This window comes from Rousettus aegyptiacus, unplaced genomic scaffold (genome assembly GCF_014176215.1).
Source record: "Rousettus aegyptiacus isolate mRouAeg1 unplaced genomic scaffold, mRouAeg1.p scaffold_m13_p_9, whole genome shotgun sequence".
Lineage (NCBI taxonomy): Eukaryota > Metazoa > Chordata > Mammalia > Chiroptera > Pteropodidae > Rousettus > Rousettus aegyptiacus.
Window position 1 is genome coordinate 40,860,374 of NW_023416312.1, and position 25,612 is coordinate 40,885,985.

The 25,612-nt window shown below is 34.4% G+C and overlaps 1 protein-coding gene across 15 annotated transcripts in view; it reads left to right on the top strand.

Annotated features, from left to right (window-relative positions):
- Nucleotides 1–359: 359 nt before the first annotated feature.
- The window catches only part of GPR174 (G protein-coupled receptor 174), a 42,354-nt gene continuing 17,101 nt past the window's right edge, over nt 360–25,612 (top strand). For 3 of the 15 annotated variants that reach the window (XR_001594482.2, XM_036226808.1, XM_016125233.2), the window contains exons 1-3: nt 418–785; nt 9,583–9,674; nt 19,043–19,085. The gene's annotated coding sequence lies outside the window, so the exon portion shown is untranslated. Of the gene's footprint in view, nt 786–9,582; nt 9,679–11,505; nt 11,635–13,424; nt 14,271–18,896; nt 18,953–19,042; nt 19,086–25,612 lie in introns of those variants that run through there. The other 12 variants (XM_016125229.2, XM_016125235.2, XM_016125230.2 and 9 more) reach the window with 10 other exon arrangements.

Sequence of the window (25,612 nt, forward strand, 5' to 3'; positions counted from 1 at the left end):
TCCACTTTGGTACCTAAACACAACTGAGGTGCTATGAGAAAGGATTACAGTGAAGATTTCAGTGGTCCACTAACTATACAAACTATGGAAGGGGCCAGAGGGCACCTAGCTTAAGCAAAGGGCTCCATAAATAAATAGGCTGTATATTACTACAAACTCAAAGCTGAGTGAAACCACAGGATTAGAAGACAATGCACTATAGCTCTATAAATAGAAATGAGAGTTTCTTTGCTAAGTGTGAAGGTTTGCAGACTCTATGGATAGCTCATAGCATAGGCGTGCACCCTGTATCATTAGGGGGAGAGAGAGAGAGAGAGAGAGAGAGAGAGAGAGAGAGAGAGAGAGAGAGAGAGAGAGAACGCGAGCGAGCTGCGCTGCTTTCTGGAAAACGGAAATGTTCAGTGTGCACAGAGTGCCTTGCATATTTTACTCTGACATCTCACTACCATGTTTTGAAAATGGTAGTGGTTAGGTAATACTGAGAATTTTGTCTTTTATTTTTCTTTTGTTTTCTTCACTTTTCTTTTGGCTTCCTTTTTGGTTTTCTTTTACTCGTTCCTTGCTCCCTCTTTCCCTCCCTTCTTTCATCCTTTCTTTCTTTTTTCCCCCTCTCTCCTTTCCTTTACTCTTTCTTTTCTTTTATTTCTGGTAGTAAAGAGGGATTGGATTGATTGTTCTCAGAACAGAGTGCTGGAATTGATGCACAGATCAGTAGTGTCCTTGTTGCAGTGGCTGTCACATGAATTTTTGGAGATCTCTGGAGAAAACAGAAAGAAACTGAAACGGTAGGCCCCGGTTTTTAAATGCATAATTAGCTCTTATCGGTGCCTTTTACCTTTAATATCTGTAATTGGCCTCATCAGACCAGGTTCTGGGTAACCTGTCAGATTTAAGGGTGACATGAATATAATGAACCTGGACCATCCTCCTATGTCATTTCCTTGGTATTTGCACAAACAGAAATAATTATATGGTTGGCTGCCTGAGGTTGGGGGCAGGCAGCTTTTAACTTGGAGAAATGTATGTTTAATATGGAGAGGTTTTTAATAATGTGTTTCACTCAATTGATATTTAATAAAATAGCCCTGTGAACAATTGTAATTTGACAAACTCTGTTAAGTAGAGTTATTTGCATGAATGTTTTTTATCTACCTTTTGCTATAACTCTTTAGAGACAATATTTTTATTTCCTGGATGATTAAAAGGGTTAAATTTATGTTATTTCAAAATGAACTATGATTTAAAAAAATAAGAGAGTTTTAATCTTTACCAACATTAATGCGTGTTCCTATCAACTTGTATAAGTTATATATTTTTACTGTAAAATTGAATTGTGATTAATGTTAGCTGTAGAGGTTCTTCTTTCAAAGAAAGCAATCCAGAAAAAACACATTTATGATAAGAGAGAAAAGAAATAAAAAATACAACAGGCACAATTGCTCTGTTTCTAATAGGTAAACTATATCTGTCAGAATAAATAATCTGTATCTTTAAAAAATCAACAATGGATAAAATAATTTTGGATTAAATTTACATTTTTAGATACTTTTACTTGGCTTATTTTAACAAAATATAAGTAAAATCGTTTCTGGTTTCCATGTTATTGCTCTTTTGTGCTCAAAGAGAAAATATTAAGAAAGTTTCCTTCTAACTTTAAATCAAATGATGAGACTATTAATGACATATAACTGCTAAGAGCTATATTTAAAGATTAAAAGAAAAGAAAGGAGAAAGTATGTATTTCTATGGTACAAACATGACCCAGAATTAAATCTCAAATGACTTTCCTACTCCTTTGTCTGCTGCCAACAGTGGTGTGCATGAACTTCATTTTATACTGCTCTAATCTCTCCAGGAGAAAAATAAAGTTATAATTTTATTCAAACTTATTGAATAAGTTATTCAATTATTCAATTATTATTTGTTAGAGAGATTTGGATAATTCATCAAGGAGTATTTCTTCCCTGCGGCTACTGTAAATCTCAAGTATGGTAGCAAAAACATCAATATTATAGATATAATTCAAGTTTTTCAGCCCAGGGAAAGATATCACCAGCCATACCAGAAAATATTTGGATTACATAAAAGCCATCCTCCACAAAGTTTGTGTCAGAGGAGAGATCTTTCTTAAATGTTCTTTGTGCTTGTGAACATATGCAATGCTCTACCTTGCTGTATGTTTGCAGTAATATTTCTGTGAGACAGGAACCACCTAGTTTATCTATTCACTTTGGGGTAGTGCAATATGGTCCTGAATATTGTAAATGTAAATAAACACAAAGTAGTACATTGACTCTTCCAAAAACCTCACTGAATTTCCACCTAGAGACTCTTAGGAATGAATGAACTCAATCATCCCCCTTTGCACTAGCTAAGAGAAGTGAAGAGGAGAAAGAAGAATGTCTTACTCTCACAGAGAATTTTGGTATCAATCAGATGCCCTGAACCAGAAAGGGAATTTAACACCTTCTGACACTTACCTATTTCTGGGAGGAAGGACCGCAGATAGTCCCGTTTTCCTTGCTTGTTAAAGTGACCTCCCCAAAGTCTTCCTTTTGTGCCATAGGCCTTGAGAGTCAGTCTCCAGAACCCTTGCCAGAGAATAAGAAATGATCAAAAACAGATTCAAATCATATCACTCACAGGAGCAATGATAAATATCTGAAATTCTTTTATACTTTGGAAAATGACATAGATTGACAGTTTGCATTTTACAGTTGGATAAACTGAGATTCACAGAGTTGAAGTGACTGAGTCAAGTACCCCTGTGAATCTTTGGCAGAGAAAAGGCCAGAACCTAGGTCTCTTGATGCCTTGCCCAGTGCTTTTTATTTTCTTCATTACCTAACAAGGCTTGAAGATTAAGAGACACATGCATTATTCATTGAGAAATATTAAAAGATGTCATTTTGAAATCACTCTAGAAACTCTCAATGCTAGAGGCACACTTATGGCTTCTCCCAAGGACATTGATAATGTAGAAAATCTTGATTTGGGGGCTTTATCACTGTTTTCTTTCAAGAATAGAAGAGAATTATTCCTACTGTGCCCACGGGAAAAAAATCCTCAAATACAAATCAATACACACTAAGCACTATAATACAACACTCACATAGACCTGGCTATGTATTGGATGCTTATGTGCTATTCTGAGTGCCAAGGCAACAGTTTGGCCAAGATATATGACAAGAGAGAATATTCAGGAAGTCTTGAGGTGTTAGAGATTCCAGACTTGAGAAGGCAGTCAAGATTACAGGATATCTGCCTGGCAAAAACAGGCATATCAGGCTTAGGATAAAGAGTGAGGAAGCTAAATATATAATAATTTGTGGTGTATGAATCCTTAAGAGGAAGCAGCACTTAGTGGCTTGACTATTACTAATGTTTATCATATGACAGGGTGATACCTGGGATTAGAAAATTAAAGTGGGTTTTCTTGGTATAGTCATTGGAAGGAAATTGGGAGTGGAGAGTGTGCCTCAACGACATCAATTTCATTCGCAGTAATGGCTGCATTAGGATGCAGGCAGAGTTCCTGAGAGATAAACAGAAATGCAGGATATTAACCAAAATCAAGTCTGTATAGACTCTGGAGATTGGGTATGGGCCAGAAACTTCACCACTCTACTTACCTACTGAGAAAACCAATATTTAAACCATTGGTCATAGTCAGTATGTGGGTCACATAGAAGCATGACTGTGCCAAAAGCATGAGCCAAGGCTGCCCATTCAGGCTCAGTTGTATCTTGGACAGAATAATTACTATCTCACTAGGTACTGGAAATATATACAAATGTCTGCCACCGAATCTAAAACCCCTTAACTCCTTCATTGCTTCTTGGCACTATATTTGTTTCTTCCAAAAGCTTTTGTTCCATCTCACACTATTTATGGCAGATAATGGCAAGGTTTTTTTCACATTCTCAGCAACAGAAGAAAGGCTTTAATATTGTTATAATTATAATCAGTTAGCTAAGATTTTTTTTCAGGTTTACTTGGCAGATCGGATTTGAATATTTCTCATAAGTCAATAACATGTTACCAGATATTTCTTGTAAGCTGATGACTTATTTTAAAGGATAAAATAATTTTTACGAGTTATTTATAAGGTAACAGCAATGATACTAATTTATTGTTTGGAGTTTTTGAACTTTTTAAGTGACACAAGCTGGCCTTTGAGTTTGTTCTTTAAAACTAAAAATGTGTTATCCTGTGTGGCTACTTTTGAAATGTCAAACCAAATGGTATGTCGAAAAATGAATGACATGTAGAGGACAGTGATCTATTATTTATCATATGTGTTTTTAAATTTTATTTTATTATTAATTTCAAGTATACAGTACATTGGTTAGACATGTTTTTAAGTCATTCTATTCTAAAACTGCAAAAGGAAATGTTTTCTTGGTTTTCGTGATTAATGTCACATCAATAGATATGATAAACCACCCTGATTAAAGAGGCAAATTAAATAATAAGAGTGGCTCTAAATTATAGAAACGATTTCTGTACTAAGTTAACTATAAAAAGCTGGAGAGCTCTTTCTTTCTGTTCTTCCCAGGAAATGGAAGTGGTTGAGACTAATGCACATTTGGCAATTTGGTATATAATGTGCATATTAAAGAATCAAGGATATGCATAAGACATACTTGTAAAGAATCTAAAGTAAAAGGCTGGTGTTATCTTTAAACACAATGATATGAAAGAGCTAGATAAGTTTTATAAAATAATTTTATCAGAATTGCTCTCAGATATAAAATTATGTTTATGCATGACTCTCGTGTTATTCTCTTGAAATATTTCTTTTGGCTTGAGTGGTAGGGACCTATATTTTCCAGATCATTACTAATTTTTGTACTAAAGATTTTATACATTTAATATTTTTAAAATATAGTTTTTGGCTTTTTCTCCCCACATTCTAATAATAATAATAATAATAATAATAATAATAGCATCTTCCTATCTTCTTGAGTCCATTTTTGATCAGGATTTGATTATTTTGTAGTTGTTTTAAAATATTTTTTAAAAATAATTTCCTTTTATTCTAACATCTTTTAATTACGAAAGTACTAGGCTCTTGTTTTCTAAGAATGTGAGAGTTTAAACTAGGTGGTACTGATTTTTAATACCTCATAAAACTAATTCGATATAATAAAGGAAAGTTTAGTTGTTTTAACTAGCATTAGTCTCTCTGAAGAAGAACCACTAACAACAGAAATATGTGGTTTTTCTCAAAAGCAGGCACAGTCAATATTGAAGCATCTGGTACAGTAATGCCTTTCCTTCTGAAAGTCTATGGCCTCCCGAAGCTTAACAGAACTAAAAAGAAAAAAACTGATTCTTGGTGAATTTTACATCAATATATATAATAAAACTACCCTGATGGTGAGCTACCCTGCTGAAGCAGAGTACGAATATGACAGACTATGAAGTGGCCAATCTATACAATCAATCCAGATTGATCAGGGAAATAAGATATGGGACCTGAATTACCCAAAGTGGGGAAACATCTATTGGATTTTGGGCTACTCAGCTTTGGTCTGGCCATTTGCTGAAAGGTTCTTGTGGTCACAGAAGATACAGTAAACTTCCCTCAATTTTGAACCATGAAATTTAATTAAGCAAAGCACTGTGAAGACATTTTGCAATCTGCAGAGAGAACAGTGTTGTTTCTCAGAATTCAGAGTATGACCTGGATCATATTTGACATAGAAGCACTTTTTAATAACCATCTTGTTTTTTAAGTTAAAGTTGTAAGAATTCGACATTGAAAAATGTCATCTGTGTATCTGTTCAAGTGTTTCCTAGGGGAAGAAATCACTCAGGAAATTTAAAACCACCTGACCTCTGGGAATCAGTAAATCCGAAAATCCCTGTGATATGATCCAATAGAGAAGAGATATTAAGGTTTATTATCCTGGGTTGTAAGTTATTCCCTTACTGGGGTTTGGGCCAAACATATATAACTGGAGTAGAAACCTAAGTTGAACCGATATCTAGAGAGTATGGGCATGACGGTTAATTATGCTGACTCCTTTCCAAGTGCTGTGGAATCTCTAATATGTGGGCTCCTTTGATACAGCAGATATAGATGCAGTCTTTTTCCCAGACTTTTCATTTTAGTGATACATTTGGGAAATTGTTGGAAAAATTTTGGATATATATGAAATGAAAATTAATGGTGAACCACCCTAATACACTCCCTTCCAAACACTGTATGATATTGATTTGGAAATTTTAAGTCTAATCCAATAATATTTTCATGCATTAACCTCCTTGTCATATTGGGCCAAAGAATATAAAGTACTTTGAAGAAGTGGTGATCAGTTCATTCTCTTTTTATCTGTAAATTTCAGCATTTTTATTAAAAATATGAAATTGATTTATTTTCATATTTAAAAATTTGTTCAAAATAAACTGAATTTTACTTATCCTTTTTGTGGGTATGGAACTGTTTTGTTTCAAAATTTTATTTTAGAAGGTAAATTAGTTTTGATTTGTTCAATCTCACTCCTAAGCATGCTGACATCATTTTCTTCATGGAGAATTATAAGCCTTGGCCTTGTTCTATTCTCACTGCTCTGGGAGGCCAGTCTGGTTTTTATAGCAAAGGGAAAATAATCAGAATTCTCCAGTGTGATTTAAGGGTTTAGAGGCATATTTAGTTGTTCCCAAATTTTCCTCAAAGCTCAAGCTGTGAACTTCAAACCAGAGCCAAATTCTTCACCATGAACTAGGGATCAAAATTGGGTTCAGAGCATCCCTGATCTGCTTATTTTCTCCTCCAATGAACTTATGTCCTATTCTAAACTGAGCATCGTCCTAGTAATGACTTCATAAAAACCGTTTAAGTATCTAAGCAACTACAGAGAGTTTAGGATTCACCAGGTATTTGAAGTGTGTCTAATACTGACTCTAACTTTGAGTTTTCTATCATTAAAAATAATGATTCTTATTTATTGAAAATTTATGGTATACTAAGCATTGGGCAAGATCTCTTATATTTTCACAATAAATCTATTATTTTCCTATTTTGTAGATGAGGAAACTAATGTTAAATTAATAACTTTCCCAAATTTGTTCAACTTTCTTGGTTAACTTTCAAACCAAATTCTATTTATTGCCAAAGCTATTTCCATCATGCTATGCTGTCTCTATATGATAAAACCATATCTCACTATTTTGTCTTCTATTTGAGAATCAAGAGAGTTCATAATCGAAGAAATAAAGATTCACCAATTTGAAAATAGGTTTTGTTATTATTAGATTTAGGCTAAGTGACAGGAAACAGGGAGGGAAGATAAAACACATAAAATGCAGAATAAAATGGATTAAAAAGGGATCATGGAAAGAATAGATGAAATAATTCAATTCTTTTTAGCCAATATTTATGATATATTTACTATTTTTCCAGTGTAGTATAAGCAATAACGGAAGTCATATAAGATATAGCCTTTGCTCTCATGGAGCTTATTTACTTGGGGAGGATAAAGTAGCACATATTAAATCTGATTATACAATAGAGATTTAGAAGAAGTTATGTGATTTCTCAACATTTTTTTTTGTTTGAAACAGAGGGACACCATCCCCATTCACACTAAGTTGATGTGCTGTAAAAAGGAATTCATATTAGAGCTTTTGCAAAAGATATGCTTTTTTATTCTCAATCTAATCTATGTTAAGATAAGATTAGAGCAAAAGTTCTTAATTCCAGATATAAGGCTATATCAGAGACTAGGACAGAATATGTGGTTTTAGGTGCAAGTCAAAATTAATGTAAAGAAAGGACTCAGAAAGAAAAGTGTACGTAAAGGCTCCCATATAGGTCTGGAGAAATAGATTGATTTATGTGCATAGTTGTCTATGGTCTCTTATTGCACTATATGTGGGCTATACAGCACCAGAATTGGACAGAAAATTATACAAAATTGATGCTGCACACCAATCATAAGAAGGGAAGGTGGAACTATATTTATAAATCCTAAGGAATATTTTGATAGAGACATGACAGAAACAAATCTGTACCAACTAAGAAAGTCTGCTTAAGACTTTGGATTGTGGACTGGACATGGCAACTGGACAGTTAAGGTTGTGCTGTGAGAACTCTTGGTCAGATTTTCAGTGATAAAGTACTAGAAAGGAAGCACACAGAATTTCTTAATATATTTTCCAAATTTTATCTAGAAATGGGCCTATTACCAGTTCAAACTTTTTACTAGACTTAGACTGTCAGAACCCAAAGAAATCTGGGGGATAACTTAGTCCAACTCCTTAATTTTGTGTATGAAAGACTGAGGTCTAGAGATAGAAGGTACTTTCCCAAGGTAACACTACTAATTAGTAATAAGGCCAAGAGTAGAAGCCTATGTCTCTAACCAGTGGTCTTTCTCCTACACCTTGCCTTATATCACCTTAAGTGGCTGGTCTTGGGAGTTGAAAATATTAGCAGCAAGTAAAACAGAATAGCTTTAGGGTATATGGTTGTGTTAGAAGAATTTAATAACATGACCCCAAAACCAAAACCCATTTTTGATATCTAGTCTGACTCTTGCCCATAAAATAGATGAAGTGCCTTAAAATGAAGATTGTTGTAAAGGATTAGCTTGAAGTATGTTTGTTTAGATGGAAGCTGTTATATTAATTGCTTACCTTCTATCTTACTTGCCCTCTCCTCCTCTTTGTAGAATTCCCTGCCAACACTTATTATACAATATGGCATTTCAAGTAATTCTACTAATCACACTGCCTAAGTCTGCCCCATTTAAGTTCCTTTATTTCCCTTATGCTGCTAAGAAAAATGCATCTCTCTTTGTATTTCATCCCACCTACTTCCTAAAGTGAAAACTAGCTAATCTGATTGATTACAGTTAATGGGTTAATGTAAAAATCCTCCTTGTATTTTTATTTTATTAGGAGATTCTTGGAGACAGAGTACCTTAAAGTATTATATTTGTAATGGAATATTTCAGGCAAGGTGGCAAGCCTGGGCAAGAGATCGTTGGGTAAAGTGGAGTAGAGAGGAAAGAGGGGTGGTTTTTGATGCTCCTAAACTACATAGGAAGCCATCTACAAGCATTCCAAGGATACCTGTTAAGCAGTTTTGTGTAGCAGATAATTTATCACTTAGCACTTGCTGTGCTGATATCCAGTGGCCAGCTGAGTCTCCCTCAATATGTATTCACTAACAAATGAAACAGTTATAGTCAACCAAACTCAGAAAAGATTATCAATTGAGAAAAAGTCAGCTTCTAACTCCCAACATTGTTATGAGTTTGACTAGAAGCTGTGGGATTTTTCTAAGATAGCTTATCATCATTGGGAGTGGCTTGTGAACCCTGCCCCTGACATTCCTAACTTCTCTCACCCATTCTAAATGCTGCCAAGTCAAAAAAAATGCCAAATGTTAAAAATTTTCCTACTCACTCCATTTTGATACCACAAAGGGCTAATTGTGTCTCCCTCTATACTCTCCGTTGGCCATGGTAATCCATTTTTGGGGGTCTCAGCTTCTACCTGTAGTTTCTCAGCCCTGTTAGCATCTTCTTCAAGCTGCACTTAGTCACTGTTCTTCTATGTTATTTTCAGGCATGAATAAATTAATCCAGCCAGATTCCCCGTGGCTTCTTGGGAGACCCTATTGCTCTGATTAAAGAATTTCACCAGCACTGGAGAAAACAGTAGGTACTCAGATATAGTCTTGACTTCTGTTTTAGCACCATCCCTTAAAGAGCACCCTTTCACTCTGTGAGCCCTAGGCAGGTACTAAGAACTTTCACTAGCAACTTCTTCCACATTGGCTTGTCCACTTGATAGATTACTAGGTAGATGATGGCCAAGTTCTCACACTCTATAAATGTAATTTTATAGAATGTAAAAGGCTGAGGTTTCTCAATATTTGGTAGAATGTGATATTCTTTTTAGTAGTGCCTTATGGTCATATTTGAGCCTGAGGCAAAGGAAAAAAGTTATATCGATCTTGTCATTACTTGTTTTTATATTATGGCCATCATGGATTTCCATTCATTTTAATTAAAAAATATTGCACTAAAAATATTATGTATTTTGATTATTGAGTTATTTGGCAACTCCTTAAGTTTTGTCACTCGCCTCACCTTAATCCTTTATTCCCATTTTGAAAGTAAGTCTATGTACAGATTATACAAATGATTTCAATGGTAAACTTTTAAAAGAACATATATGTAAATACATATATACATATATATGTGTGTGTATGTGTGTGCATATATATGTATATATGTATATATGTATATATGTATATATACATATATATATAGAGAGAGAGAGACAGAAAGAGACAGAGAGAGAAATGTTTGCATTAAGGAAGGGGATCCAGCTTAGAAGGAAGATTACAGTGGTCGTAGGTGAATCCCATGAATAGTAGGCAAGTGTTTGTTCACTGATTAGTGAGCTAAAAAGTCACTGAATCTCATGGACATGGACAATAGACTAGTGGTTACTAGAAGTTAGGGGGAGAAGGGGGAGGGGGGAGGTAGATTGGGTAAAGGGTCAAATATATATATATAGGGTCAAATAAATAAGTAAATATATGTATATATATACATATATATGTATGTGTGTGTATGTGTGTGTGTGTATATAAACTGTTAAATTCTACACCCAAAACTTAGTAGATTTTGTTAACTGATGTCAGCATAAAAAAATTTAGAAATAAATTATACATTAAAAAAGTTAATAAATACTCATTGGAAAAAATAAAGTAAAATAAAGTCAACGAGTCTTAGTTTAGATCTGAAAAATGCAGATTTCAAAGAGTAATTTTTTGTTATTTTTTTGGCTTTGTTGTATGGATGCCTATTCTTAGAAGAAGTGTATAATGGAGCACCAGCCTAGATAGCTAACCATTTTAAAGGACCATGTCTAATACTTAAGTTCAGGTTAAAAAAATCATGAGCAAAATGAATGCATAGGTCATTTAAAAATGTGGAAAATAGTCACATTCTATTACATCCCTAACCAGGAGGTCGGGGTTATAATAATTAATACAACTCCTTTCAGTGCCCATGTTCTCTGTATGTGAATGTGTGCATATTTAACTTAAGTATTTAGTAAAAGGGTTTATGTATATCCGGAAGCCAAATTAAAGTCACTTCATCCTTTCTTTCTAGTTATATTTTCTCATAAAAAGAAAAAGAGGATCTGTTCAAGACTAAAGTCTTTTTCCCTGATATAACCAGGGTGAGTATAGTTGGAAAGCTCAGTGAGACAAGGAGAAAAAAATCAGGCATCTGTTGAAGCATATAATGCTTGCAACACTCACAAATTAGTAATTAATAATAGGTAGAGTAGCTTATACAGCTAATGATATAACTCTATTATGAAAAATAATTATCTGTTGGTCCAAGCAGAATACCATGCCTTCTTTGGAGGTATTAACAAATGAAAGTGCTGACTGAGACTGAATCCCTGTTGTGACATGAAATTCAAGGTACCTGGAGGAAATTCAAATGCATTTGAATTTATTAATAGATATGAAAGTTCCTATTCAAGATGCCACCTCAGTATTGGTAGAGAGAAAGAAAAATACTGAAACACTACTGCTGGCAAACAAAAAGCAAAACAAAACAAATGACAACTATAAAACCCTTTTATTAATAGGTATGTAAAAATATCTATGCAATTTGTTTAAATTGTTTTCTTCTGAAGACATTAGCTGACATTCAGTCTTCGGTCATGACATTTATGTATGCATATAGTTATTTTACACTGTTATAAATACTAAGAATTTGTTAATGATATTTAATATATTTATATAGCACTTAGTATAAAAACTTAGAAATATTAACTCATTAAATACTCAGAGGTAGGTACTGTTAACATCTCATTGTTGATGAGACAATTAAGAGTTTTTTGATGATTGTTTCAGTTTCCATACTGCTGATTGGTCTATTTAGATTTTCCAGTTCTTCACAATTCAGTCTAGGAAGGTTATATATTTCTAAGAACTTGTTCATTTCTTCTAGTTTATTAAACTTAGTGTTATATAATTTTTCATAGTATTCTTGTATGATGCTTTGTATTTTTGTACTATCTGTCATAACTTCTCCTCTTTCATTCCTGATTTTGTTTGTGTCCTTTCTCTTTTTTTTTAGTGAGTCTAATCAGGGGGTTGTCAATTTTATTAGTCTTCTAAAGAACCAGCTCTTTGTTGCATTAATTTTTTTCTACTGTATTTATGTTCTCAATTTCATTCAATTCTGCTCTAATTTTAATTATTTCCTTTCTGTTGCTGTTTGTGCTTTTATTTGCTCCTCTTTAACTAGTTTCTTTTTGTCCAGCTTTATTGAAATATAATAGAAAATTGGTTGCTCATATTTACATTGTAAAATTCAATGAGTTTTTTCTTCAATTATAGTTGGCATACAACAACATATTAGTTTCAATTGTACAGCATAGTGATTAGAGATCTATATAACTCACAAAGTGATCACCTCCTCTTCCCCATTACATATTTATTACATTATTAACTATTTTATTTATTCTACACTTTATATCTCCCTCTCTGTTTTGTAACTATTCATTTGTACTTCTTAATCCCTTTGACTTTTTCACTGTCCCCCCAACCCCACTCCCATTTAGTACTCCTCAAAGTATTCTATGAGTTTATTTCTGCTTTTGTTGCTGTTGTTGATTTTGTTCTTTAAAATCCACATGTACATGAAATCATTCAATATTTGTCTTTCTCTATCCAACTCATTTTATTCAGCACAATATCTTCTAGGTCCATCAAGGCAATATCTTTTTCCATCCCCTTCCTTTTAGTCTGTGTGTGTCTTTTAATCTGAAGTGAGTCTCTTGTAGGCAGCATATGTAGTAGGGGGCTTGTATTCTTATCCATTTGGCCCCTCTATCTCTTGGTTAGAGCACTTAATTCTTTTCCTTTTGAGGTACTTGTTGATAGGAATGTATTTATTACCATTTTTATTCCTGTTTTTGATACATGTTTTTGATACATGATGGAGGATTTCCATCATTATTTCTTCAAATAGCTCTTCAACGTTTTGTTTTCCTTCAGGCATCCCTACAGCATGGATATTTTTACATTTAATTACATCTCATAGGCTCCTTAAATTATTATTATATTCTTGGCTTCTTTTATTCTTACCTTTCTGATCAAGTGTCCTTGGCTTCACCATCCTCTATATTGGTAGTTTGACCTTCTTCTTTATCCACACTGCTGATTCCCTCTAATACACTCTTCATCTCAGATAATGTGTAATTCATTTTTGACTGGTTCCCTTTTATGATTTCCATTTCTATTTTTATGTTTCTTAAAATTCTTTGTTAAAGTTCTCACTGAATTCATCTACATTTCCCATAAATTCATTGAACATCTTTATAACCAGTGTTTTGAACTCTGCGTCTGTTAGATTGCTTGACTCCATTACTCCTGGATCTCTGTTCTGTTCTCTCATGATTTCTGCTTCTTTGTCTTCCTATTTTGGCTGCCTTTCTATATCTTTTTCTATGTACTAAGCAAAATTCTTAAGTCTCCTGGCCTTATTAATGCAGCTTTGTGAAGTAGGTGTCCAGTGGCAAAGTCCTGAGAGGGGTTCAACTTCAGGCTAAGTTTAGCCCCAGCCTGTGTTCCTCTGGGGCCACCTGTTAAGATTCAACAAGCGATCCACAGATGCTGTGCTTATAGTTGCCTCAAGATGCCACATCAGAAACTGTGGTCAGCTGCCACCAGTGTGAGTCTTAGCGCCACTCAGCAAGTAGCACTGGACTTACAGAGGACACTCTTGGATGTGGCTTGGGTGGGGCAGAAAATTGGGGAAGGTAGAATTTCATGGAATGCTCCGGACAGAGTGACCTCTTTTATGTAGTTAATGATGCATCAGCTATGGAGACACTATGTTCGCACACTGGAAGGCGCAGAAGGCTCAACAGAGGAACAATGAATACTGCTGGCACTTCTACACTGGAGACAATCTCAGCTTCTGCCATTACTCTGACATCTCAGTGTCCCCCTTTAAGTCCTTGGTGTCCTCTGAGCAGCCGACTCAGTGCTGGTGCTCAGAGTGATCAGGTCTGTCACTGCAAAAGTCTGCTCATGGACTTGGCCCCTTTAAGAGGAGTTTGCAGCTGCAGTCTGCTGCTACTGTAGCCTTTGTCCCACTCAGCCACTTGGGGCAGGCAGTCTTGTATCTTCACTCCATCCTACCTCTTACCACTGCAGGTTGATTAATTATTTATCACCCTAGTTGTAGTGCTTCTGTTCATCTAGACCCCAGGTGACGTACCTTGCTGTTTGCTCTGTGTTTCTGTCACAACTTTGATTTGGTTGCAAGAGAGATGAACAAAGCCTCTATCAATATGCTATTTTTTCCTTGTTTTTCTAGTTTTTTAAAGATGTAATGTTAGGTTGTTTATTTGGACTCATCCTTTTTTCTTGAGATAGGCCTTTAATGATATGAACATTCTTCTTATTAATGCTTTTGTAGTGTCCCAAAGTTTTTTATATGTTGTACTTTCATTCTCATTTATTTCTATGTAACTCTTGATCTCTTTTATTTCTTCTTTAATCCAGTCATTCTTCAATTGCATGCTGTTTAATCATCACATATTCGTGGTTATTCCTGCTTTCATTTTATAGTTCATCTCCAGTTTCAAAGCATTGTGATCAGAGAATATGCTTGGTATGATTTCAGTCTTCTTAAATTTGGTGAGGCTAGTTTTGTGTCTCAACATATGGTCTATCCTTGATAATGTTCCATGTGCACTAGGGAAGAATGTATAATTTGTTGTTTTGGGATAAAAGGCTCTGTAAATGTCGATTATGTGCAAATGATCTAATGTGTAACTTAGGGATGTTATTTACTTATTGATTTTCTGTTTGGATGATCTATTCATCTCTGACAGTGGAGTATTTAAGTCCCCTGCTATGATTATGTTTTTGTCACTCTTTCCTTTTAGATCTGTAGATGCTTTATATGTTTTGGTGCTTCTTGATTGGGAGCAATAGATATTAACACGTTAGATATTCTTGATGTATGGTTCTCTTTATCATTATGAAATATTCATTATTGTCTCTTTTTATCTTTTTCTTTTATTTTGAAGTCTATTCCATCAGATATAAGCACAACTACACCTGCTTTTTTTCTGGATGCCATTTGCTTGGAGGATCATTTTCTACCCTTTCGCTTTGGTTCTATTTTTGTCTTTGCAGCTGAGATGTGTCTCTTGAAGGCAGCATATGGTTGTGTTTTGTTTTTTTTTAATCCAATTTGCTACTCTGTGCCTTTTTATTGGTGAGTTAAGTCCATCTACATTTAGGGTGATTATTGAACTATAAGGATTTTCTATAGCCATTTTATCTTTTTTTCCTGGTAGCTTGCTTTCTGCATTGTTTTGTTGTCCTTATGTTTCTGACTGTTATTTTAATTTGGTGGTGTTTCATTGACTTTCCTTTTGTTCTCTCATGTTTTATGCCATGTATCCCACTTCTGGATATATGGAGTGTGGTTAACATTAAGTTTATGTAAAGATAGTTATACATACAATTGTCCATTTTCTTCTGTGTGCACCTTATCTCCATTTGCCTTTGTGAATTTGGATATTTACTCCTGCCACTTTTCTGTTTTTTTTCATCTCAAGTTATCACTATATATGCTGAACATTCATTTCTGAGTTACAGTAAAAGTTTTCTTTTAAGAGTGTATTTTATCCTTTAACCATTATATAATATTTAAGCTTATAATACCCTGTATTTGATAAAGGTTTCACTTTCCTGCTTCTGTCTGTCTGCCTGCCCATTAGTCATCTCACTCATAGTTATGGATTTTTTTTTGTCCTTTTGTTTCAGGTAAAATGACCCCTTCAGTATTTCTTGTAATGCAGGTTTTGTGTTGGAGAATTCCCCCAGCGTTTGTATGTCTAGAAAGGTCTTTATTTCTTCTTCATATTTAAAGGAGAGCTTTTCTGGATATATTATTCTTGGATGGTATTTTTTTTGATAGTTCAAATATTTGTTTCCACTCCTTCATTGCTTGTAAGGTTTGCACTGAGAAGTCTGATGATAATCTAATGGGTTTTCCTTTATAAGTAACTGTCATCTTTTCCCTGGCTGCCTTGAGAAATTTTTCTTTGTCATTAATTTTTGACAACTTTAATGTAATGTGTCTTGGAGAAGGCCTTTTGAATTGAGATAATTAGGTGTTCTGTTTCCTCTTTGGATTCAAAGATCCAGCACTTTCCATAGACTTGGGAAATTCTTGTTGACTGTTTGAATATGTTCTCTGTTCCCTTCTCCCCCTCTTCTCATTCTGCTATACTCATTATTCCCATCTACAGGTGAGGCAATTGACATACAGAAATGTTTAAATAGCTTTTTCAAAGTTACACAACTAGTCAGTGGCAGAGCCTGAATTTGAATCTAGGAAGACTGGCTTCAGAGTTCATATTCTTGGAATTAGAAATTATATCTCATTATTGACAAAAAACTTGCATATAGTGTCATAATACTATATTAAAATGAAAGTGTGTGTATGTGTGTGTGTGTGCATGAGACATGGGTTACCAGGGCTATTTAAAACCCAAAAGTAAAATGACAAAACATTAGAGCTAAAATAGCCCTTAAAATATTTAGTTTAACCTACACGTTTCAAAGAAGAAGTAGGGGCCCAAGGATATTGACTTGCCAAAATTCACAGGACATTCAATGGAAGAGGTAGAACAAGAATTCAAGACTTCTCACTCTCAATTTAATATTTAAAAAATCAAAATTTATATTTTCAAGCAAATTTTACCTTCAAATGGTCACTTTCCAAAGATATATGCTTCCCCTAGTGATGCTGTGTTTTACCAAATGTTCTCATAACTTATTCTTTGACATTATCTTTCAGACTATTTTGAGCCAATCAAGAAAATTAAGTCTTAACACAGTCTCATGATACTTTATTATACCTTGCCTTTAACAAAAAAAAAATAGTACTTTAAACAAACTTGATCCTTAACTTCATTGTTCAGACTTGGTTCTAAATGGCTTTTGAGTATTTCCCAAAATTTGACCACCCTCAAAACACAAATATTTATCACCATTGTTATAGTTTAAAGTATATAATGCAAGCTCTGAGTGTATTTTTAAAGGAGAGTTCCAAAGTGACAACTTAAGGAAAATGAACTCATTTGGATATTATCTTTCTTACAAGTTTATTTTAAAAAAATATTAGAATCCATGTTCTAAAATTTCAAATCATTGGTGGAGTCCAGAAAGATAATATATGAGTGTGTTTCTTGGGTGACTTTTCCCAAATATAGAGGTTTCAAATAAGAATATCATTTTATTCTCTCAGGCAAAGGAGTGTTTTTGGTGATGAACACCTTGATATGGTATGTAGGAAATGTTGATGGCATGGTTGGAGATGTTATGACATTAATAAGGAAGTCAGATAGACAAACCTAGGGCTAAGGCAAAAACAAAGTAGATCAGAACTATGTTTTCAAGGAGGTCAGATGAAATTAATAGTAGTCTAAATAGAAGGCAGAGTAGAGAAGCAGAGTGAAGGAAGGGATTAAAGAAGACTTTACGGTTAAAACTCTGAGTTATTAGTGATAACAGTGATTATCTCGATATTGGGAAAAAAAACGGGGAAAGAGAAGGGGCTCAGTTTTAGATAAATTTATTCTTATGATTTCTAGCCATTTATCTTCACCTTCTAATCCTATTTATGAAGCCTTGTCTTAATGATTGATGAATGGATTTCTAGATATATAATAGATGATAGGTGACAGATAGATATATAGATAGATAATAGACAAGAAGCCAATCACAGAAAAAATTATGGAAGTGCATAACCAATTGATGGCCATATTAAAATAGAAAAACAGACTCTACATATTTGCAATTACTATGTCGCTTTCAATGGCTGAAAAAATAAATTGGCTCTCCAAACTGTCAAAGAGTTATTTCTCCAATCTCTTTGCACCTAACATATACTTAAATTGGTAAATATTGGGGGAGGGGGTTGTATCTGAATTCACATCATTTGCTATCTCTTAGAACTAAATGCCATTGCTCTAATAGTTGTTAAAATGTTACAAATAAAGTAGGAGGAAAATGAATTGAACTCAATCTAAATGAATCTTGAGAGGTGGTTAGTCATTTAGTTTTTATTCCAGTAAACTAAAGAGCCATCAAAAACCAACCAAATATTGAAGATCATGTCATTCTTTATCTAAATGTGGCACATATATATAATAGAATATTACTCAGTGATGAAAAAAAGAATGAAATTTGTCATTTGTGGCAACATGGATGGACCTAGAGGGTATTATACTAAGTAAAATAAGTCAGAAAGAGAAAAACAAATACCATATGATTTCATTTATATGTAGGATCTAAAAAAAAAAAAGAACAACAAAACAGAAACAAATTCATAGATCCAGAGAACAACTGATGCTCAGCAGATGGGAAAAGATCTTGGGGAATGGGTGAAAAGATGAAGTGATTAAGATGTGAAAATTGCCAGTTATAAAAATAGTAATGAAGATGTAGAGTACAGCATAGGGAATATGGTCAATAATATTGTAATAACTATGTATAGTGCCACATGAATACTAGACTTGTTGGGATGATCATTTCAAAGGTACATAAATGTCTAATCACTATATTGGACATCTGAAACTAATAACCAATATAATTTTGTATATCAACTATAATTGAGAAATAAATTTTAAAAAATAATAGTGCCATTCACTGGAAAAATATTTACTTATTGTCACCAATTTGGGTTTAGAAACACCTTTTTTCTTTAGCTTTTTACAAAATGCATTGAAGGAAAGGGGATTAGAAATAAATAAATAGCAAGCTTACGTTTAAATTATGTCTTAACTCACCATGAGCCAAATTAATTTCCTAGGCCTACAGGTGTCCAGAAGTTCAGCTTTACCCTCCAAGTAGATAATAAATAGAGAGGTAAGCAATTGACTTACATCAGAAATAAAAGTGAGCTAACCAACGGGTAAATTAATAAGACAAAACATATTATTTTTTTCACAACTGCAGATTTTGGTGACCAGTGCCTGCCCAACACACTTTCGGTTACTTGGTAAGTTCCCTGGCTATGGTGTGGGAGGGATTTGTCATTTCCTGCCATAAGAAGCCAGTAGGCTGTGAGAGAAAAAGTAAAAATAGCACCACATTATCACAAAGAGGTGTGCTGTACTCCATTTGGGTGTGTGCGTGTGTAGGGAGAAGATGATACTTTTCTTAACCTGACTTCCTTTTATTTGTACTTCTTTGATCATAATACAATGTCATTGCTTAAATACATATATTCTCAAGAGTTCAGACCTTAAAAAAAACAATGAGTGCGTTTTGAGTCTTCTATGCTTTAGATCATAGCTTTCAAATAAAGATGGTAAATTTGTATTTAGATGATTTTTTAAATGTTAAATGAACATTGAGCTTGTGGGAGTCATTGTTGCTGAGAAGGATGTTTTCTCTTTACTTGTTTCTAAAGATTTTTCAATTTTATTCCCAAACACTTAAGCGAATACACTGTGATTATTTTGGGGAAACCATGGAGGAAATATCAATTTGTTTAAAAGAATAGCATTCAGAACACTTATATTATTTATTAGAAGATTACTAAAAAGGAAGAGAAAATTTTCCTGTTGGGAAAAAAATGACAATTCTATAAAGAAAAAATTAGATGTAATTCTCAGTGAATGGAAAAAGGAAAATTCTTTAAGTGGCTTTTGTAATCTCCAAATGCTTTGTGGTGGCCAATATCAATGATTAAAACCATAGCTATTAATTATTAAATATATGTTTAGATTTTATAATCTGAAGAGCCTTTAAATGACATACTGCAAAAAAAAATACACAGAACTGAAAAACTGAAAAAAACAAGGTTCTGCAAATATGCAGGTACATTTGTATTACCCATTTAACAGTGATTTTCTGTCTGCAAATGGAAATTTATTTAGTACTGTCCTATTCTAAGTGTTGTGAGAGATACACAGATGATAAGGACAAAGTCTCTACTCTCAAAGAGCATACATACAATCTAGTGGATATATAGATGCCATCATACAGGATGAAATACATCAGGTTATAGTAGAGGTACAAGCAATATGTTATGGGAAGTCAAAGGAAAGAGGTAATTCCAATTCGAATGAATCAAGGAGGCCTTGGAGGAAGATATTAAATAGTTGGAATTCTCCTTTCTATCAAGAATTTTTCTATCAAAGTAAGAATATAGGAATGGGGGAATGGAACATAAAAACATTCAGGCTAAATTAAAAGACAGAGACATCAAGGTATATGATGCATTCAAGGACAGCCTGGCATCATGGAAGCCTAGAGAATTTGGAAGAATATAATAAGAGATGAGGCTAAAAAGAGAACATAATAACTAGAATGTCAGATTCTTAGGTCACAATTTGAACACTTGAAAAATTCTGCACAAGTATATAATGTGCTTCACGTTGTACCTGATAAAGACATCTGCAGAAATATGTTAATCTAAAATAACAAAGTTATGCTATTTAACAAATAAAAAGGAAGTAGGGGGATTACTCATATTCAAACATTATAAAAAGAGATAAAATATGAATTTTTTTTTCTGCGTGAAATACTGCTGGGTGTTATTTAAGCTGTGCTGGAAAGGTATAAAAAGTTTGCATTTGCTGGAGGAGAGTCCTTATTTGCTTGCCTATTTATTTTAACTAGAAGGTGCTACTCTGTCATTTGAGTCAACCCAAAATAGAAGCTCATAATATTTCTATAAGAACATCTGCAAAAGATTTGGAAAAAAGAGATTTCTAGGCTTCTTAGACTTTCCAACACATAATAAAGACTGCAAGAAAAGAATAAATGACATATATTTTACTTTTAAATCCAAGGAACAAAATCACATAATATTGTTTTTTTTAGTCCTTCTTCATTATATACCAATCTTGAATTGTATTACTATTCACTCCAGTGAAATAAGGAGTCATGAAAAATGAAATAAATATTTCAAATAATGACACTCACTGAAAAAATACTTTATTTTTCAAATAAAAACAAAAACTTATCAAAACATGATACAATGAGTACACATATGCAAAATTACAGTCTAATATTATCCATTACCAAGCTCCAGGGCCTGACATGATCCCAGGCTTGACTTGAGATTGGGTTTGTGATTCTTTAGGACACTTCAGCCCTCCCCTAGAGAAAAGTAAAACTTCTGGGTCTTTGTGAATCTAGTACCTAAAAGATTGGTGTGGGAAGAGAAAAAGTTGTATGACTCAATTTTCACCACTCTTTTCAATCAATATATTTGATACCATCTCAGACAAATGTTACAACAGTTCTGATGAGAACCTACAATATAATTTGATGTTTGATGTTTTATATCTGGGACATCCTTATTCCATACATGAGCTAGAGAGATTTTCAAGTGAATGTGCCATTACCTGAGTTCTTGGATCCTAGTTACAGTAGATTTGGCACCAGAGTCTTTGACATTAGTCCAGGACTCTCCCCATTTCATTTTTGTTATTCTCATTTTTGAGGCAGCAACAGGCACCTACCCCTCTAACACTTTACAGTTTTAACTCTTTTCTCAAATGTGATGGCTTACAAAGAAAGGAAAGTCTGGGAAAGAAATGTATTAAAATGATGTTTCACTCTCTCTGCTTACACCTAAGCCAGGGGGCCATACAACTGTCATAGAGTTTTTATCACTGGTGGAAGATTAGCCAAGGAATCTAGTTACCTTTTTTTATGGCACTTCAGTGTCAGTAACCAGAAAAAAAAATGCCTTATAAGAGCCAAGAGTTTCCATAAGACTCAGTTTGCTTCTACTAATCAAGATTATGCTGTTGGAATGAGAAGTATAGGATTACAATAATAGTTCCTGGCATGGACCAGTGACTCAAGGACATGGGAGGCTTATTTTTTAAAGTTAGGGACAAAGTAAATTCTTTTTAAGTTTAGCTTAAATTATAGGATTCACTTTTCAAGCATAGAAAACATGATATAATATTGAGAAATAATCGACAAGAATCTTGTTTAGTTGGAGTACTAGAGAAGACAGGCTGCAAAGAACCAGAATATAAGACAAGCCCAGCAAAGACAAAATTGCCATTAGAGGAGGCTTATATTCATTTACCTGGAATAGCAGAGTTCAGTGGCTTGCTGAAAGCCTGATCTGAGGACAGGATCTATTATATCATTTAAAATCCAAAAATGAGATTCCCATATTTTAGATTAGTTGCCTTGCTCTTAGAACATCAAATGTTCTATGGGCATTTTGAGAGTAATTACTGAGGGTTCCATGGGTACTTTTTGGGGTAATTACTAAGGGCTAAACTGTTCCTTTTTTGTCACTTACATTTTAGTATTTAAAATATTAAAATTTAAATGATTTTCAATCAGGATTATTTATGCAGTTTTCGAAGGTCCTGGTATCTGCTGAGAGGTTTCTATATTAACTTTTTATCTTTAAAACAAAATTCTATAGATTATAGAGAATATAGTGTGAAGAAAATGGCCCCAAAATATAAGTAAAACACAAGTAACAATGTGTGTGTGTATGTGTGTGGGGGATTACTATTAAGCACCAAGACTGGAAAAAGCTGATACACTAACTGAGCTGAAAGGCAAAGTATGCAAAAGCTCTGGGATCTATTCCACGTGATCCAGAAATTCTGAGTTTTGGGGAGTACTAACATTACCCAGGAAAAGATGCCAGGTTTAAGTTTCTGGACTCTACTTTTAAGATGGGAGTCTGACATTCTAAGCCTAAACTCTCTTTATAGAGCAAAAAGAATATGCTTAAGAAAAAGGAGTTTGGTCTCCGGCCAATAAGTGGGAAGGGATTTTTCCTTTCTTTTTTCTTAAAGAGATTTTCGACAACCCTTGAAATCACACCACATTAGGTAACTATGTATACCTTAAAACAAGGCCAACTGGGGTGAGGTCCTAGAGAATGGTTGAATTTTTCAACCCAGTCTTGCTATTTTTACCAGACTCCATAATGTTGGTTTATGCTTCCATTTTTTTAGCCTATTAACTTTATTAGGCAATAGATAGGGCGTACTCTCAAAGGAAAAAGTGCAAAAAAAGACTGCAAAATAGTGAAAAGGGCCAGAAGGATCTGATTGTCTTGAACCTTATTTTATTTTATATGAGCTTATAACTTAAAGGCTTATAACTTTTCTTTAAAAATGAACAAACAAATAACATTTTTTCCCCAAATACTCATTTCTGAAATGCAAGGTGAACTCTCAGAAAAGCTGAGGAAAATCCGCATAGCCATGTCAGCACTGAGAACAGGAATTACTACATGCAGTTTTCCCACTGTCACATAACTTGTGACCTTCTCATCACTTTTACGAAGTGAAAATATTTGAAATTTAACATGTAAAATGGAACTTTATAAAGTGATGACCTGTGTTTTAAATAGAAAGTTAAGATACACATATCCAGAGTGGTAAAAACAGCAGACACTAAATAGCTAGATATTTGGCTACATGCAATTCTAACTATGTACTCAGTATTTTATAATACCTATCAGATGTGATTTGCTGAGTGACATCAGAAGTACGGCAGCATGAGGTGCCCCCTTGAATACTCCTTTTGAAATTAAAACAAACCAAACAACTATAATCTAAACAGAAAACTCCTAGCCTAACACATAAACATATTTGAGAGACCTGCACATCGGAGCATCTGAAGGTGGGTGAAGTGGGTAAGCAAGAGAAGAGGAAAGGAAGAAGGGCAGAGACTGGTACTGCAGACATGCCCGGGATCTCCCTGCAGGACTAAGGGAGAGGGGAGGAATCAGGTTGAGGCATAAATGTTCTGTAGCCCCGACCAAACATCCCTTCTTGAGAGATCAGCATATACTATAATGGTGGAACCTAGTAGTAAGGGCAGAGACCAGGGAAGAGAGAATACAGAGGTGTGACAGCTGTGTTCTAGCAATCACAATTGCCTGACAGAAAGCTGAGTCACAGAGCCTGGTCACATCTGAAATCTTCCAGAGCTCACCTCTCTGAACTCTTCCAAAGCTAGCAGTGGGCCCCAGGGGAAACTTCAACTGTGAGTGTCAGGATACACAGAAGGAAGTCTACAACCCCAGGAACTGAGAAGATTCATATTTCAGCTTGTTACAGTAACAGGGGTGGAGATACAGAAGCCAGACAGCTGAAGCCTGGCCTGGCAGTCAGCGTTGCAAAAAGTAAAACAGCCACAAACATACAGCAACCTCTTTCAACCTACCCAACCCCACCCATCCAGGCTGATCTGAGTGGAAACACTGGGGAACCTCAGACAGCACAACACTGCATCTGGCTACTTGGGCAGTAGTGGGACTTCACAGATTCTTCAGAGGCTTGGAACCTCATCACCAATCACATTTTCTTACAGGAGCAAAGCTCTGGGACAAAGGCCACCATGTCACAGAAAAGACACACATCTCCCCAGGGAATAAAGGGGTTTTTTTTGTTGGTTTTTTTTTTGGCCACACGGTAGAGATCTGAGAAGCCAAGGCAGTGCCCAAGGCTTGGGTGCCACCTACTGGAAAACAAAACGAAACAAAAACCCTCTTCTTATCAACCTGCTAAAGAAATATCACTCTTAGCAATAACTTTTTTTCTTTTTTTAAAAGCAGAGTACATTCCCATAAATGCCTAGGCAGAGAAATAATTCATCGAATACCATGAACAGTCAAGGTGACAAGGAAGCTCAGAAAGAAAATGAAAAATCTCCGGAAAAGAACTCAAAGATATAGAAATATGGAATTAAAATGACAGAGAAGTCAAGATTGCAGTTCTGAAAAAATTCAATGAGATGCGAGAAAACTCAGGCCATTTAATGAACTCAGAAACAAAACCAATGAACAACAGGAATACTTTACCAAGGAGATTGAAGCTTTAAAAAAAAACAAAGAGAAATTCTGAAGCTAAAGAACTTAATAAAAGAGATAAAGAATGAAATAGTGAGCTCAGGAAATAGAATTGACTGGGTGGAGAAAAGAATTAGTAATATCAAAGACAGAATTCTGGAAATGACATAGATGGAGTAGAGAAACCTGAGAGTAACAAAATTAAAAGAAACTCTATAAGAACTATCTGATACCATCAGAGAGAGCAATATAAAAATAATGGGTATACGAGAAGGAGAAGAGAGGGAGAAGAAAGCAGAGAGCCTATTCAAATAGTCAATGAGAACTTCCCAAATCTATAAAAAGAGCTGGATCCTCAAATCTAAGAAGCAAACAGAACACCTAATTATCTCAATCCAAAAAAGTCTTCTCCAAGACACATTATGTGAAAACTATCAAAAATTAATGACAAAGAAAGAATTCCCAAGGCAGACAGGGAAAAAAAAAGATAGTAACTTACAAAAGAAAACCAATTAAATCATCACTGGATTTTTTAGCAGAAACTCTAAAAGCTAGGAGGGAGTAGAATCAAATATTTCCACTATTGAAGAGAAAAATTACCAGCCAAGAATAATACATCCAGCAAAGCAAAGTTTATATATATATATATAATGACCTTCCCAGATATACAGAAGCTGAGGACATTTTACACCACAAAGCCTGTATTACAGGAAATACTGAAAGGGGTATTT